The sequence below is a fragment of the Mustela nigripes genome, chromosome 1, assembly GCF_022355385.1.
Source record: "Mustela nigripes isolate SB6536 chromosome 1, MUSNIG.SB6536, whole genome shotgun sequence".
Classification (NCBI taxonomy): domain Eukaryota; kingdom Metazoa; phylum Chordata; class Mammalia; order Carnivora; family Mustelidae; genus Mustela; species Mustela nigripes.
In genome coordinates this window covers 244,107,601-244,118,016 of record NC_081557.1, presented here as the reverse complement: position 1 = coordinate 244,118,016, position 10,416 = coordinate 244,107,601, and the positions used below count along the sequence as shown (strand labels likewise).

Below are 10,416 nucleotides of genomic sequence, written 5' to 3'. Positions count from 1 at the left end.
CTCTTCCACCTGCCAAGCTCTACAGCTGTGCTGCTCTACAGAACTTTCTGGGGTGGCGGAACCCTGAGCTATCTGCACTGAGCTCCAGGTTACATGTGGCTTCGAGCCCTTGAAATGTGGCTTGTGTGACTGAGGGACTGAGTTTTAAAATCTGTTTAATTTCAATTCATTTTAGTTAGTTCTAAGTAGCACATGTGGCTAGTGGCTGCCTTATCGGACAGCTTAGGTGTAGAGCATAAACTTGGCCATTCGGTCTTGACCCCAGGACCAAAAAAGAAACAAAAGTCATAGAGTTTCTTTCCGTGTGCAATCTCCTTTTCTTTCCCACCAAATCACCCCCCAAAGCTCCCAAGATAGCTTTCAGTTGCCAGTGTCAACAACTTTCCCCTACTCACATTCTTTGGATCTCCTATTGTTTAACGAGTTGACCATGACCTATAATGTCTTTTGTTCCCACTGTCTTTCCTCTACCTGGAAAAATACGTGCTCGTGTCTCATCTGTATCTGTATCGCACACACTAACGTAATGATCTGTGAAGAAGGGTTGTTGATACTACATGAACCAGGTACCACTTCCCTGCACTTGAATGCAAGCCGCCTTTGTACATGTGTGATTGGTGGTTGTTGGTAGTGCTCAGGGAATCTGGCCTCTCCAGCAGCCTTGTTTGATGCCCGTGGTCATTCTCTGCATGCTTCCTTTTGGCATGTCCCCTGTTTTGATTAACCTTGAGTCACTGGAATGTTCTGACTTGGAATGTGGCTTTTGGGGGGGTAAGGAGAGTTATCTCTTTCAGAGCAAAGAAAGGGGTGGGTGGTAATTTTCACTGACAAAAGTGTGCAGCTTTGTGACCCATTTTTGAACATTTTGAGAGGAAAAACAAATAGGTTTCCTGCCCTAAGCCCAGAGGTACGGCCACACAGAGAGCTCGGGAAGCATGACTAGGGCTCTGGAATGTTTATATTTGAAAAACAAACTTTATTTCCCCAAGAACAAGCATGAAATTGGAATCTGGAGTGACCTGGGGATTTAGGTTTTGCAGCAAATGCTCTGGAATGGAGAAGCCACGGACTGCCTGGGGGCATGTGCTGGAAACAACAGGAAGGTGAGAACAGTGGACCAACCACATATTTTGGACTTAACCCAGTGAATGGCAACTGTATGCATGGATTGAGAGAGAGGGAAGAGAGAACGAGAGAGAAAGGTAAGTGTGCAGAAGACAGAATTTTGTCTGTTTTCTTCACTCTTGCAACCAGCACTCATTCACTCAATAAATAGTAGGTACCATGGGCCAGGAGCCATGTCAGGGAGCAAAACAGGTGAAGGTTCCCACTCTTGGGGAGCTGAAATTCTGGCATGGAGTGTGTATAAGGGAGACAGACACTAATAAAAAACAATAAAATGAGTTTTAGTAGACGTGTGAGTATCCTTGCGAGTGCTATGAAACACAAGAGCATTGAGCAGAGTAAGGGCTAGGGGAAGGCTGCGATTTAAATTGGCATTTTAAGGAAAATGGTCAGGAGAGGCTTCATTGACACGATGATTGAGCGATTGAGAGATTGGTCCCTAAAAGGATGCCTGGCTTGGACCATACCTGTTCGAGGAACTCACAAGCCTCCATGCGCCTGGTGTGTTCTTCGGGTGAGCGGGATGGGGAAATCTGCTGTCCCTTGGGGAGATGTGGATCCTTGATCATCTCTCTGCGGGGAACATTCCATTTTCACCGCTAAGGATCTTCATGCATCTCAACTCCTGGTTGTCAGCTGACAGTTTCGTCTGATGTTCGCCTGATACTGGGTGATGTGTTTCAAAGCCAGAGGCAGAGCTGGTCTTGTCTGATGTTCTCACATGTGCATTTACTCAGCATTAACCTCTCCGGCTGGTACTCTCTCCAGCTGTGTGAAGGCCCGTTGTGCGAAACTCACACCTGTCCACCGAACATGACATTGCAGAGGGGGAGGGGATGGTTGGTGGGGGGCGGTGGGGAGGGCCGAGGAGATTTGCAGAATTGGGTTAGAAAAGCCAAGCTTCCCTGACTTTACAATTTTGCCCAGGGCCGGGCCTGTGGGAGAGTTTTAATAATGAACATTCTTCATGCTTCTGAAGTTATTTAATTTCATGGTGATTTTACAACTCCCATTTTTAGACTTGAGTCACAGTGAAAGGAAATCATTTATTTGTCTGAGGTTCTCCAGAGGGAAAACACTAAGGCCCATAAAACATTTTGTGTTGCCGGAAGCCTGAGTTCTTGTGCTAAATACTAGATCCAAACAGATGGAGTTTAGAGGACTTGACATTGATCAAATAATTCATTCATTTATTTGAAAAGTATATTTGAGAGGCACCTGGGTGGCTCAGTTGGTTAAGCAACTGCCTTCGGCTCAGGTCATGATCCTGGAGTCCCGGGGTCGAGTCCCACATAGGGCTCCCCACTCAGCAGGGAGTCTGCTTCTCCCTCTGACCTCTCCCCACTCACGCTCTCTCTCTCATTCTCTCTCTCTCTCAAATAAATAAATAAAATCTTAAAAAAAAAATAGAAAAGTATATTTGAGCTGTGTGTTGAGCCTCCAAAATGGCTGCCAAAGATCCCTGCCTCTTGCTTTTCATGTTCTGTGTGGTTCCTGCTCCAAACACTGGCGCTGACCTGGGAAACCACAGGACATTGCAGAAATGACGCGGTGTGACTCAGGAGACCAGGACACAAAACACATGCTAGCTTTCATCTCGCTTTCTCAGGGCACTAGCTGTGAGGAGAGCCATCATGTCTGAGTGGCCCCCTGGAGAGGTTCAAACAGCAAGGAGCTAAGGCCTCTTGTCAACAACCAGCACCAACTTGGTCACTGTGAGTGTGAGCCATTTTGGAAGTGGCCCAGTCACGCCTTCAGAGGGCCACAGTCTGGGCTGACGCCTTCGCTGCAACCACCCAGAAGGACTCTCCCATCCAGAACCACTCAGGTAAGCTGTTCCCAAAGTCTTTCCTCACAGAAACGGTGAGGTAATAAATGTTACCCGTTGACCTGTTTTTATTCACAAGGCTTCTGGAGTCAAATGTGTGTTGGCTGTCCAGCCTAACACCAATTCTCACGTTCTCTGCACACCAAGTGGGGGTGACAATTGGCTTCAGTTCTGACCCTGACTCCCACAAGACTCTCCCCACTTCAGATGGCAGCCACAGGTCCGGACCTCGCTTACTTCTGACCAATCAGCTTCTAAATCAGGGTTCCCACCTCCTCCTCATCAGATTTAATAATATGCTAGAATTGCTCACAAAACTCAGGAACACATTCTACTTACTACTACCAGTTTACTATAAAGATACAACTTAGGAACAGCCAAATGGTGGAGAGGTGTAGACCGAGGTGCTGGGTGGTGCTTGTTATGTGGCACTTCCCTCCCCTCTCTAGGGACATTACCTCAATATGCATAACCACCCAGAAGCCCTGGACCCCACTGTTTAGGGGGGTTTTATAGGAGGTTTCATTACATAGGCATGATTGATTAGATCATAGGCCATTGGTGACTGAACTCAACCTCCAGCCACTGGCCCCAGGTTGGGGATGGGCCAACCTGCTAGTTATGCCTTTTTTTTTTTTTTTTTTTTTTTTGACCAACCACCATCCTGAAGCTACCTAGGGGTCCCCAGCCACGACTCGTCTTCTTAGCATGTAAAAGACACTTACCACTTAGTAGATTCTAAGGGTTTTAAGGGCGATGTGTCAGGAACTGGAGAAAAGAACAAATACATATTCCCCATTATACCGCAATTATTTTTTGTTTATTTGCTTTTTTTTTTTTTTTAAAGATTTGTAAATTTATTTGATAGATAGAGATCATAAGCAGGCAGAGAGACAGGCAGAGAGAGGGGAAGAAGCAGGCCCCCCTGCTGAGCAGAGAGCCCGATGTGGGGCTTGATCCTAGGACTCTGGGATCATGACCCGAGCTGAAGGCAGAGGTTTTAATCCACTGAGCCACCCAGAAGCCCCTATTTGCTTGTTTTTGAGAGAGAGAATGCATGTGTGTGTAAGTATGTGGGGAGGGGAAGAGGGAGAGGGAGACAGAGAATCTCAAGCAGGCTCTGCACCCAGCACAGAGCCCGAGGTGGGGTTCGATCCCATGATCCTGACGTCATGACCTGAGCTGAAATCAAGAGTTGGATGCTTAACTGACTGAACTGCCCAGGTTCCCCACACCACAATTGTTTTTAAGCTGCAACTCTAAGGTAACGTTTTTACTCAGTCATTGATAATTAGTCTAGATGTTGGTTCTTAGAAGAGTGATGCCATCGTAACAAAATCTTGAGAATAGGAGTGCGATTTCTGAATGCGATGGAAGGACTTTGAGAAGAGTGCTAGTGAAAGCCCGAAGAATAACTAGGACCCCTGAAGTCACGCTCCATTGACATGAGGTTGGAATTTTACATTTTAAGAGAATTTTTTCCACTCAACCCCAGATGGCTGCTCCCTTCTCAATGACCTCCTTGTTTGTATGGGAAAAGATTTCTTAGGTAATTTCCAGAAGGGTTTCCAAAAGGAAGGACTCCTAAGCACCAGGACTGGTACAAATACAAAAGTCACCTTCATCCTGCTCTATAGTTTATTCATGAACTCCACAAACACTGAGCATCCATCACATGCCAGGAGTGATTTCAGGCACTGGAGATATAATTCTGAACAAGACACATAGAGGCTCTGCTCTCATACAGCCTACATCCCATGGGGAGGAGATGGAGAATAAATAAGCTATTGGTCATAATGATTTAAGGGGGTGATGTAAATGGTCTGAAGAAACACAGTCTATGACAAGAGTAACTCTGATAAATGGTCCCCTTCAATCTCTGATGACCTGTGTATCTCCCAGTTACAACTTCCAGATTCTAAGACTTCTGTGCATATCCCACTTTTTATCCCACAATGCACTAATTGCCCCAATCTGGAAGCAACCAAGATGTCCTTGACCATAAATGATAATTTTGATACTGCTATCTCAGAATGGAACTCTCGAAGTAGCTGCCTCTCATAGAAGATGCAACACACCCAAATGCAGATGGAAAAATTTGGCTCTAGGTCATGACGAGGGTGGGTGGATGAGCAGGCACCGGGGACAAGCTACCTAAATTTTACAAGAAACCTATTGTGTTAAACCCAAGGTTATACCAAGGGCTACCTTATTTAAAAACATGAAGATGTATTGATTTTTTTAAATAAAATTTTATTTTAGAGCAGCTTTAGATTCAGAGTATACAGAGATTTCCCATCTACTCCCTGCCCCCCACACATGCACAGCCTCTCCCCTTACCAGCATCCCCCACCAAAGTGGGACATTTGTTACAATTGATCATAATCAACAAAAGCCCATAGCTGTGCATTCTCTGAGTTTGGACAAATTGACCATAACACGTGTCTACTGTTACAGTCATACAGAGGATTACTGCCCTAAAAATCCTCTCTGTTCTGCCTATTCAACCTCCCACCCACCTCACCCCCACAGCCCCTGGCAACCACTGATCTTTTTACTGTCTCGGTAGTTTTGCCTTTTGTAGAATGTCATACAGCTGTAATCACACAGTAGTATGTATCCTTTTCAGACTGGCTTCTTTCACTTTGTAATATTGTTTCCTCCCTGCCTTTTCATGGCTTTACAGCTTTCTTCTTTTTAGCAATGGACAAAATTTATTGTCTAAATATACCACAGCTTATTTATTTATTATCTACTGAAGGACATCTTGGTTGCTTTCAAGTTTTAGCAATGATCAACATCTGTGTGCAGGTTTTTGCATGGATACAAAATTCCAATTCTTTTTAGTAAATACCAAGGAGCACAACTGCTGGATTGTATGATAAGAGCATGTTTAGCTTTGTAAGAAACTGACAAACTGGTTTCCAAAGTGGTTGTACCATTTGGCATTCCCACAAACAATGAATGAGAGTTCCTGTTCCTCCACATCCTCTCTAACATCTGGTGTTGTCACTGTCCTGGATTTTGGCCAGAAGCTGTAGTTGTATCTCATTATTATTTTAATTACCTGAAGTTTAAAAAGTTCATATAATTTACTTTTTAGTACACTTTAATTTTTAATCCACCCCCTACAGTTTTGAGTAGCTATAATGGGGAAGCATATACATACACAGTTTGATAGGAAGATAAAAGTAATCCTCAGGGCAAAATAGACATTTAAAAAATTTAGCTGGATTCTGAATACTGTGCATTAAGAAATAGTGGCTATTGTGTGGGTCATAAACAGCAAAGAGAAGACTGTCACATACCGGGCACGACCTACACAGTGGGTTCAATTCAGGCTGAGTGATGGCTGTGTCCAGGGATTAGTGCATGAAGAAGTAGGCATGGAGAATTGGTTTTTTTGCTTGGAACTCTTCACATAAATAAGAGTCATGCTTCCCACCTCCTGTTCCTCTAACTGTTGACAATGAATATTTGATATTGAATGGCATATAAATAAGTTTTTTAAAAAAAGAAACATGAAGAATAGTATGTATGGCGAGTTATCACCTGTGTGAAATGGGAGAAACTTTATGCATAGATATTTGTTCATAACGAATATTACTGAATCTTACTATGCAATAGGCATTTTGCTAGGTGTTCAGGATACAGAAGTAAACAAAACAGGTGAAATTGCTACCCTCAGGGAGCTTTTACACCAGGGGCGTAAATAAGAGTGGTTTATTTTAGACACAGCTATTTGAAGTATGGTGCCTCGTTGCTATGAATCCAGTGAAAGAAACTTCTTTAAATTGGGCACGCTGGGGGAAGATTTTTTAGAATGAGCTAGTGATACTACTTTTTTGAATATACAAGACTCAAGCTAAATGTATTAAGAAAACAATTCAAGCTCGCTCTTTCTCTCTCTCTCTTTCTCTCTGGAACCCAAAACAGGGCTTGATCTCAAGACTCCAAGATCAAGAGCTGCGCTGAGATGGACAGCTGGACACTTGACTGACCAAGCCACCCAGGCACCCCCACAACTCGAGCTCTTTTAATCAAAAGCAAGTGGCAGGGTTGGGAGAAGGGAATTCCATGGATTTCTCACAGACTTCAAGAATTTGAAGAGCTAATCCCAGGGACTGTGTGGTGCCCAGCTGCCACATTAATGAAACTCAGCTCTCGACGCCCAGTCTCTGTGCCCCTTCATTTAAATCTTTGACAGAGAAATACCATTATTTGATTTGGCTTAGGAGCCAGGCTCTCCCATTCCTCATGAGACAGTGGGAGGAACCTCACTTATTTCTAGTCATAAAGAAGGGGTAAGGTGGGGTCTGTTGGATTCTTCTTTTAAGGGGTTGAACCCTTTCACTCCCCACCCCCATTTTATTTCACCAAAGTAGAGCAGAATAACATCCTTACCTGTTTACTTTCTTTCTGTTGTCATGGAAGAGCCTGAGGGGGTCCAGGGCAGTGATGGGGCAGGGACCTCCAGCATCTGCAAAGTTCTCAAGCCCTTTATCCTGCTCCTGATATATCTGCCTGGTTCCACCGGCTACAAATGATAGAGAACCAACATACCCAAAAATGGTGCAGCCTTGGAAAGTGTGGAATAGTAAACTAGCCTTTCCTGAATTCTGGGAAATTATTTTAAAGACATTGGAGAGCTTAGTGGTTGACAAATGGGACACTGGAGCCAAATAGTAGGGGGTTCAAATTTCATCTCCACCAATGACCAGCAGTGTGAACCTGAGTGGGTTTTATGATCGCTGCGTACTTGAGTTTCCTCAAGTGTAAGTTTGAGGCGGTAATAACAGTACTTATCTCGTAGGGTTGTACAGCACACACTCACCCTTCAGACGCTGGAGCTGGACAGTCTGGGGTGGCTTCACTCCTGGCTCGCCACGTGACCTTGGCAAGTCATTTCCTCGGTCTGTGCCTCAGTGCCCTCCTATGCAAATCGAGATAACTTATCTAAGAACCTATCTCAGTGGCCTTTGGGGAAGACAAAATGAGTAAAATTATTTGTAGTGGGTCTTGTCCCCTGAACAGGAGATATTGAAGTCCTAAACACCAATACCTCAGAGTGTGACCTTATTTGGAAATAGGGTCACTGCAGGTGTAATTAATGAAGATGAGATCATGAGAGTGAGCCTTAAGCCAGGATGATGGGTGTCTTTTAAAAAGGGCAAGTTTGGGGGTGTCTGGGTGGCTCAGTGGGTTAAAGCCTCTGCCTCTGGTTCAGGTCATGATCCCAGGGTCCTGGGATCGAGACCCACATTGGACTCTTTGCTCAGCGGGGAACCTGCTTCTTCCCCCGCCCCCACTGCCTGCCTTTCTGCCTACTTGTGATCTCTCTCGGTCAAATAAATAAATAAAATCTTAAAAAAAAGGGGGGGGCAAGCTTGGCCATAGATATACAGGGGGAGAAGGCATGTGAAAATGAAAGTGGAGAGTGGGATGATGTTCCTACAAGCTAAGGAATGCCAAGGATGACCAGCAAACCCCAGAAGTGAGGGGAGAGACAAGGATTGATTCTCTCTCAAAACATTTGGAAGAAACCCACTCTGCCACCACCTTGGTCTTGGACTTCCACCTTCTGGAGGTGTGAGAAAAGAAAACTCCGCTGTGTAAGACACCCATCGTGTAGGACTTTGTTACAGCAGCCACAGCAAACTCATACATCAAGTAAAGAAGCACTTGGAACAGAAAAAAGGGCATTACTGGAGTTACTATGGGAACAAAAGGGGGCTATAGTTAAGTGGTCAGTGAAAGTCAATCATTGATTTTAGAACAAAAGACTCAGAGGTTCTGAATGACAGATAGCCTCATCACAGTTTCTTCCATAGAAAGAAGACTCCAGAAATAAAGGGAGGACTTGGCCTCCTTTTAGGGTGCATGGATGCTTGCTGTACTTTAAGGCAGTTAGGATGAGGCAGGGTCAAGGTCTGCCTGCAGCGTGACTCACTGTTGAGTGAGAAACCCTCACCCCGGAAGTCACTGCCAAGGGCTGGAAGGAAGACAGAGGAGTGGCGGCCCCTGGGCCTGAGGGAGGTTGTTGGAGTTGTGCACAAACCTAATGAACAGAGGGCAAGGGCTGCTGCTGAGGAGAGCAGAGTGTGATCATCATTGTTACTGGGATGGAGCTGGCTTGCGGAGCTCTTAATCCACTCCTGGCTGTGCCCAGGTTGGCCTAGATGGTCTCTCTGATTTTGATGGCAAGTTTCAACTGTCGCTCTTTCCCGAGCACTGCAAAGTGACTCACAGTCTTGAAAGCTCTTTAGCCTTTACGAAAGAGCAATCTGCCTGACGTGTTCTATTTGTCCTCAGATAGCACACTGTGATTACAACCTGCCTCTGCCATCATCTCCTCTGAAAAAGAAGGGCAGCTACATGAAAATTGTTGCTGGCGCTTTCAGCATGGGGGAAAAAAGAATATCCATTGGTTCTCAGCAGGCTTGATGATATCTTATGAAAAACCCAGTGGGTCATGGGCAGTCCCTCCGGGAGTAAAACAGGACAGCCTCCTCCATCTAACTCCCATTCCCACTGACCTGACCGTGTCCGCTTCAGTTTGTTGTTGAAGAAGAAGAATGATGCAATTATCATGATCCTTCTGAAGTTTCTCTGAGGAGGACAGAGAAAATTAAAAGTAGGTTGTTTTGAAAGAGGAAGCTCCTTTTGATCAAATGTTATCACCTTGTTATATTCTAGTTTTATAAAACACTTCCCCAGAGGGCTCTGGGTGAGCCTACGTGTTTGCCCTGAAGACTTTGCAAGGTCTAGAATGAATGTGTTGTTCAGTTTTGCTCTGTCCAGTTCTGCTCTGTCCAAGCCATTAGCCACATGTGGTTACAGAGCCCTTGAAATGGGGCTGGTCAGAACTGACATGCGCTCTAAGTCTAGGATACACACCAGATTTCAAAGGCTTAGTACAGAAAAAGAAGGTGAAAGATTGCATTCGTGATTTTTTATTGATTACATGGTGAAATAGTATTTTTAATTTGTGGGGTGAAAATGAAGGTTTCATTAAAATTAATTTCACTTGTTTGTTTTTACCTTTCACAATTTTTAAAAAATATTTTATTTATTATTTGACAGAGAGAAAGGGAGAGCACAAGCAGGGGGAGAAGCAGGCACAGGGAGATGCAGGCTCCCCGCTGAGCAAGGAGCCCCACATGGGGCTCCATCCCCGGACCCTGGGATCATGACCTGAGCTGAAGGCAGAGGCTTAACCCACTGAGCCACCCAGGCGCCCCTCAGATAATGATGTGAAAGTTCTATCTCTGACTTAACACATGTGCATTGCATTTGTCCAAATCATTCGTCCAAGTGTTTCCTCTTAAAGGTTATTTGGGTATTTTTTATAACGTTTCCCTATTGAAAGTTTAGTCCTGCCTTCTAGAAATTGATAACCAATACTTCATTCAGGTATTTTATTTCTCCTTGATTGCTTTTTATGATTGATTCAGCTGACTTAG

The 10,416-nt window shown here is 44.6% G+C and overlaps 1 long non-coding RNA gene across 1 annotated transcript; it reads left to right on the top strand.

The window, feature by feature from the left end:
- The first annotated feature begins 989 nt into the window (after window positions 1–989).
- LOC132015620 (uncharacterized) lies at window positions 990–7,522 on the top strand. The gene is made up of 3 exons (XR_009403728.1): window positions 990–1,202; window positions 2,735–2,953; window positions 6,890–7,522. It is a non-coding gene; the product is annotated as an uncharacterized LOC132015620 (long non-coding RNA).
- Window positions 7,523–10,416: the final 2,894 nt, after the last annotated feature.